This window comes from Eretmochelys imbricata, chromosome 2 (genome assembly GCF_965152235.1).
Source record: "Eretmochelys imbricata isolate rEreImb1 chromosome 2, rEreImb1.hap1, whole genome shotgun sequence".
NCBI lineage: Eukaryota > Metazoa > Chordata > Testudines > Cheloniidae > Eretmochelys > Eretmochelys imbricata.
In genome coordinates, this window is record NC_135573.1 from 133983579 (window position 1) to 133989578 (window position 6000).

General features: G+C 45.5%; 1 protein-coding gene across 2 annotated transcripts in view; it reads right to left on the minus strand.

The window, feature by feature from the left end:
* Positions 1-3077, minus strand: part of BASP1 (brain abundant membrane attached signal protein 1) — a 71521-nt gene extending 68444 nt beyond the window's left edge. The window contains exons 1-2 of one of the 2 annotated variants that reach the window (XR_013345028.1): positions 2936-3077; positions 590-723 (exon numbers count right to left, since the gene is read on the minus strand). The gene's annotated coding sequence lies outside the window, so the exon portion shown is untranslated. Of the gene's footprint in view, positions 1-589; positions 724-2935 lie in introns of those variants that run through there. The other variant, XM_077809163.1, reaches the window with a different exon arrangement.
* Positions 3078-6000: the final 2923 nt, after the last annotated feature.

Here is a 6000-nt window from a genome sequence, read left to right on the forward strand (position 1 = left end):
AGCAATTGACAGAGGCTGTTGGTAGAGGTACTTCTCCTGGAAACTCCATCTCTGCAGCTGACGCGGCAGCCTCGCTCACACAGCTCCCCGCACCCAGCCTCCTGCTGCTTCTCCTGCGAGACTTTTGTTGGAGGAGGTGCGGGGGGGAGGGGGGGGAGCAGTTGTGCTTAAAAATCGTCTGCGTGTCTGAGGTCTGTTCAGCCCTGTAGGTAGTGTGTCCGGCATGCGTCCCTCCGCCAAGGCGTACACAGGCTCCCCTCGAATTCAAAGGCTCTGATAATGGCCAGTGCCTCTGCCCCCGCGCCCCACACACCAGTGCCCTTAATGACAGTATTAAAAGAGTACGAAGTCATCATCCACTGGGGACAAGAGGGCTGGGAATGTGAGATTTCCATTCCAGCCAATGCTCATAAGCGAGGTTGGAGGAGAGGTAACAAAAGCCACAGCCAAGATCGGGTTTGGTGAATGACCGCGGCTTGGGGACGGGGGTCGGCTACAACGAACTGGTTTTGGCAGAAGCTGATCATACAGATCCTCTCGCTCTGTGGCTGGAGAGACACGTCGCCTAAAAGAGTCGTAATTTGCAAAGCCTATAAGATCTGCACCACCTCCAAGAGTTTTCCACCAGGAAACAATCATAGCCTACATCGTCATCCTTGACCAGAGCGTGTTCTGAGGAGACGGGAGAGAGAAATACCAGATCAGATGTCAAGACGCGACAATCTGAATGAGAGAAAAATGTCTCATAAAAATCTCAGTAAAACAGAGGGAGGTGCTTGAGGAGACGGCCTTAAAAACCATGAGAGTCTCGCTCTTGATGGAGTCTTGGTAGGATCTGTCACAGCAAGGGTCCCCCGCCCCCGCAGCATGGCTGCTGCTTCTTTTTTTTTTTTTTTTCTTTTTTTTTTAAACAAGATGGTTAACGTGGAATTTAACTGCAGTAGATAAATTAAACCCACTTAATCGTCTTCAGCCACGAGGACTCACAAATGGATCTGCCTCATTAGAGTTGCTATATAATACCCCTTTGTCTACGAGCTGGCCAGACAGCAGTTCCCACAAGAAACTGAATAATGGGAGAGACAGGCCAGCCGAATAGGGTTACCCCATTTGCAGCACAGACCTCGAAAGGCCATTTTGCTAGAAGGTTTACAATGCAAGGATAGCTAATTCTGCAAAACCCGCAACCTCATTTTTCATGGTCACTTTTTCTCGATCAAAATTTGGGAGGCGAGAAGGTTGCCCCCACCGAAAACATAGGTTTAGTACCATTAAAAAAATAAACCAGTAAAATTCTCTTTAGTATAACAATGGCGTAGTTACCAGGATAAAAAAAATTACATGGAATTGGAGGGGTGTGTGATTTATTCCCTCTTTAAATTCTCCAATAAGAAAAAATTAAGATCCTAGCAAAATATTATGCTATTTAAAACATTATTTGAGCTCGTGGGAGAGGAATGTCCTGGGGATTAAATCTACAAACATCCTGGCTTCCTTGTGTATATTGCAACATCTCTGAATGCCTTTGTTCCATTGATTCTGATATGAGCTTGATTAATGATGGAGAGATCTTTCTGACTTGTCCCTCTCTCCACACCCTGCTCTCTGGCGCATGCGTGAGGCAAAGACAAAGGAATAGGTAATTACAGTACAATTTCATTCATTTTGACTGCAGTATTGCTCTGTTAGCAAAGACAACCAATACCATGGGATTTATTCACACCCACCTGATGTGGTAGACTGGTTGTGTGTGTGTGTATTGGTATTAGTCCCTAAAAACACAATAAAGACATCTGTAACTTAGTTGCGAGAGAGTCCCTCATTGTAAATACATATTGTAGGTGAGGTGATCCTTCCCTGCATCATAAGGGGTTGATGGAGAGAGAGAGAGAGAGAGAATAAGGCAAAAAAAAAAATTACATGGACATGTAGTCTTGACTGGGGGGAATAAAAGATCTGTTGGAGTACAGAGAAAGCATTCGATGCATATTCATGCACATTTATTGAAATACAGGCTGCATTAGGAGAGGAGGGTTGGGCGCGGGGGACACGTCTGGTTTGTTAGCTGCAGCCCAGACAGAACTAACGCTGCTAAACCTCCAAAAATTTGCATAAAGCATTGACAAGACTGGGGATTAAAATTGTTGCCGCGTATGCTGTCATTTTCAAGCACACCCGTGATTGTTAAAGCAATAAGCAAGCTCTTTTAGTGCCTAATCAAGAACAATCACATTGTTAAAAGCTACAATAGGCTAACTGGCTGAGCTTCCATTTAAAAGGATTTAGTTCCCAGTTAGTGAGGGTTTGCGTCAAGATTTATATTTTAATCAAACACATTCCCTATCTCGTCCTATTCCAAAAGCCAAAATGCCCCACAGGTAAAACAGAAAACCATCTTTCCAAATCTAGGACATTGCCCTAGTATCAGCTATATGTTATCTCGCTATGGTGTCTCTTCGCCTCCTCCCCTCCATGTTCTTAACATGGATTCATTTTCTTCTCTATGTGCTTCATTTCATGAGTAGGTTTGGAGGGGTGTTGTTTAAAGCAACCTTCCTGAGAAAATTCAAGCCACTAAAAATTACGCAGTATTACAAACACCCTGTTCCCCCACCCTCTCTCTCTCTCACACACACACACACACCACAAAGCGTGGTAACAGGCATTTCAAAGTAAGGACTGGATTTTAATCCATTTTTGAGCCTCACATGAATTCATACGTTCTCCCCCTTTCGAGGAATAGAACCCTTCACGGCGTGCCTGATAAGAGATGGGTGTTAAAGCACCTCCCAATCTGCTATTCTTTCTCCACTGGAGCGGTTTAAAAAAATAACTCCTTTCCCCACGTTTGAGACAGATCTAGACAGAAAAGAATCAAATGCAAAGCTCGTGGTGTCGTCCACGGAAATGGCATAAGTGAGACGCTGCTTCTTACCTTTTTTATATTTTCCTCTCTCCCCTTGTGTGTGTTTGTGTGCTCTGGTGTCACAGGGAGAGTCCTAGGTAGCCTAGCGCCGCTTGGCTTGGGCTGAGTTGGTGTGTGGCTCTCCCCTGCTCGCTTGCTGGGACTGGAGTGACTAGTGCTTGTTGGAGCAATGCCGCCGCCGCTGCTACTGCTGCTGCCTCTGCATTTCTCTCTCTCTCTCCCCCCCACCCCACCCCACCCCACCCCCCTCTCTCTCTCTGTGACAGTCTGTGGGCAGTTCAAAAGCCACACGCACTCTCATTTATTTATTTATTTAAGAAGCTCGTAGGCAGGCGAGGTGCTTGCCCACGCTCACGCGTAGGGGGCGCACTGACCCAAGGTTTTAAATATAGGCTTGCACGCTAGAGGAGGATTTGTTGGGAAGGTGCATAACCCTCTTTTTCGTGTAAAATTATAGGATCCCAGAAAGGATCCCGGCGGTGGGTTGTTTGGATCCGAGGAACCATTCCTCCTGCCCAAAGACATCTCTAACAGCCCGTCTCCCTCTCTCGAGAGAGAGAGAGAGAGAAAAGGTGGGAGGCAGGTGCCCTTTGCGAGGAGGCGAAGCTGTTCCTTTCCAGCAGCAGCAGCTCCCACGCCACTTCCAACACAGGATTTACATCTTGGAGACATCAACAAAAGAGCCTTCCACCCTGCGCTTGTGCGGCAGACCGGCCAGCAGCTCGCAGGGGCACACGCCGATCAGCGGACTCCTAAAGTTAGGCGCAGCTCGGCAAACCTTCGCGGGAGGTTGCATGGTGATGTTGGGAGCCGCGATGGGTCCGTTCAGTTGCAAGCTGGGCTGCCTGCCTCGAGTGTCACCTTTTCTGGAGGAGAGTAAAGAAGCCCGGTGCGAGGGGGCATCCCGGGGAAATGGGGAGAGCTCTAACCAGTCGTGTATTCCATTAACAAGCTAAGGACCAGGTCTGGCCTTTAAAGCCCACTCGTTTCTCAAGAGAACGGAGAGGATTTTACTCCATCGCTCCCGCAGTTGACGAGCTAGCCCGGAGATCGCAAGTTTCTGTAAGGTCTGACCCCTCGCCACAGTTCCGGTCACGTTCAGAGCTTGCAGCGACCGTAGGGCGATCCTGCCCTCGGATCATACCCCCTAGCCCCTCACGAAAACGAAGGCCACACGCCTTCTGGGAACTTCGGGTTTCCCCAGGACCCGAGTTGGGGAGGGGGGGAACAACTTTATTTACAGTTAACGCAGCTGTTTATTTGATTAATGGTCTACATATCAGTGAAATTGCTACCAAAAAAAAAAAAACCCAACCCTATTTACCCGATATTTTTATTTGCAGCACTTTGACGCCCTCTGCGCCTTAAAAGAGGTCAGGACAGTTTGTAAATACAAGTAACGGGATAGGATTAGGTACAGCGTTGATGAGTAGATCTTGCGATCTAGTGAAAGGGAAAAAGAGTCTTGACACCGTAAATCTGGATCCGTTTCACTGAACAAAATTTAAAAGTCGTGGCTGGGGCATCTCCTCTGGGGGACTGACTGCTTCATAGTCACGCAGTGGAGTTGACAGGTATGCCAAAACTTTGAAAGGGAGCAAACCAAAATATTTTCTTCCACTGACTTGAAGGCAAAAAGAATAAATATCTGAGTACACCAGACTAAACTAGCGGGTTTGCTGCAGGGATAGGATTTTATATGCAAGGAGACCTACTTCTAGTGAACTCTAATACAGCGGGACTTGTTTTATAACGTAGTAAAATGAATTGTTTCTGGGAACCACGAGGTACACGTTGTGGCTATTAGGAAAGTCTGATAAGTTTAGTGTCAAGTTGAATGGAAGATGTCTGGAAGAGGGTTCTACTTATATGTATATACAGCCCCCCGCCAAACACCTCGTACAGAAATCAATAGACCACGCTGTTTATAGAGGAGCGCCTAGCTAGCAAACTAATGCAGTTCTCATTTTCCTGATATGAATACTTTGTAATACAAAAAGAAAAGGAGTACTGGTGACTAACCAATTTATTTGAGCGTAAGCTTTCGTGAGCTACAGCTCACTTCATCGGATGCATCGAATTTGTAATACAAAGAATTACATAAATACACTAGACTGGGAGAATTAGTGAGCACAAGCCAAAGCTAACGTGATAGCTAGCACTCGAGTATTATGCATAACATATTGTCTATATTTCAGGAGTAACGACGAGCCAGGGTTTTTGTAGAAATTCAAATACAACGGTCTGTGTGCGACATGCAAATTTCCGCTTTCAAATTTGTCCTTTCAGGCTAGCTAATCTGCCTCTTTCAGTATGCAATAGTTGATGCCATTCCCGAACATTTCCAAAAATGGAAAGCGTCAAGAAATCCACACGTACTGTGTTGCTGGCTCGCTTTCATGTCGGGGACAGCAAGCCCCAGAGAAGGCGTGATTGGAATATAGATCCACAAGTTACCATAGAAACTAGAGAGAGAGCCTGCATCGGGATTAAGAGCTGCAAATTCACAAGAATAGGGCTTGTGGTTTCCTAGTAGCTGTTCTTATCAAGATAAAAAATGCTGCCTTCTTCCTATACAGTGATTAAATGGTTTTATTAGCTTAACAAACCTCGATATTCAAAGTCTTACCATAAATCAGTGTTTAACTAATGCCACCCTTAATATCTTTAAGCCTGTAAACCAAGAACAATTTAGTACTTGTAAAAATGTCTTCTGACAGCTTCCAATGTGTACAGTTAAGGAGATTTCTTACTAACCTTTAAACCTTTTTCAGACAGTATGAAGGCATTGCAGTATACTCTCTCTCTCTCACACACACACACACACAGTCTTCCACCAAGCAATCATTTGCAATTTAGGTAGGGTGAAATGGCAAAATACTGTAATGTAAAATGGCTTTTTGACACCTTTCTGCATTCATTTCCATTCACTGCAGAGCCTTGAAACCAGTCTGTTTGGTTAAGGGAGGCTGGTTAATTGGTAACAAGAGCTGAAATTTAGGATCATGTTTCAAAATGAGAAGGGATTTTCCACCAAGTTAAAGCAGCAGTTCCAATATAAGTTAGGTTGGAGT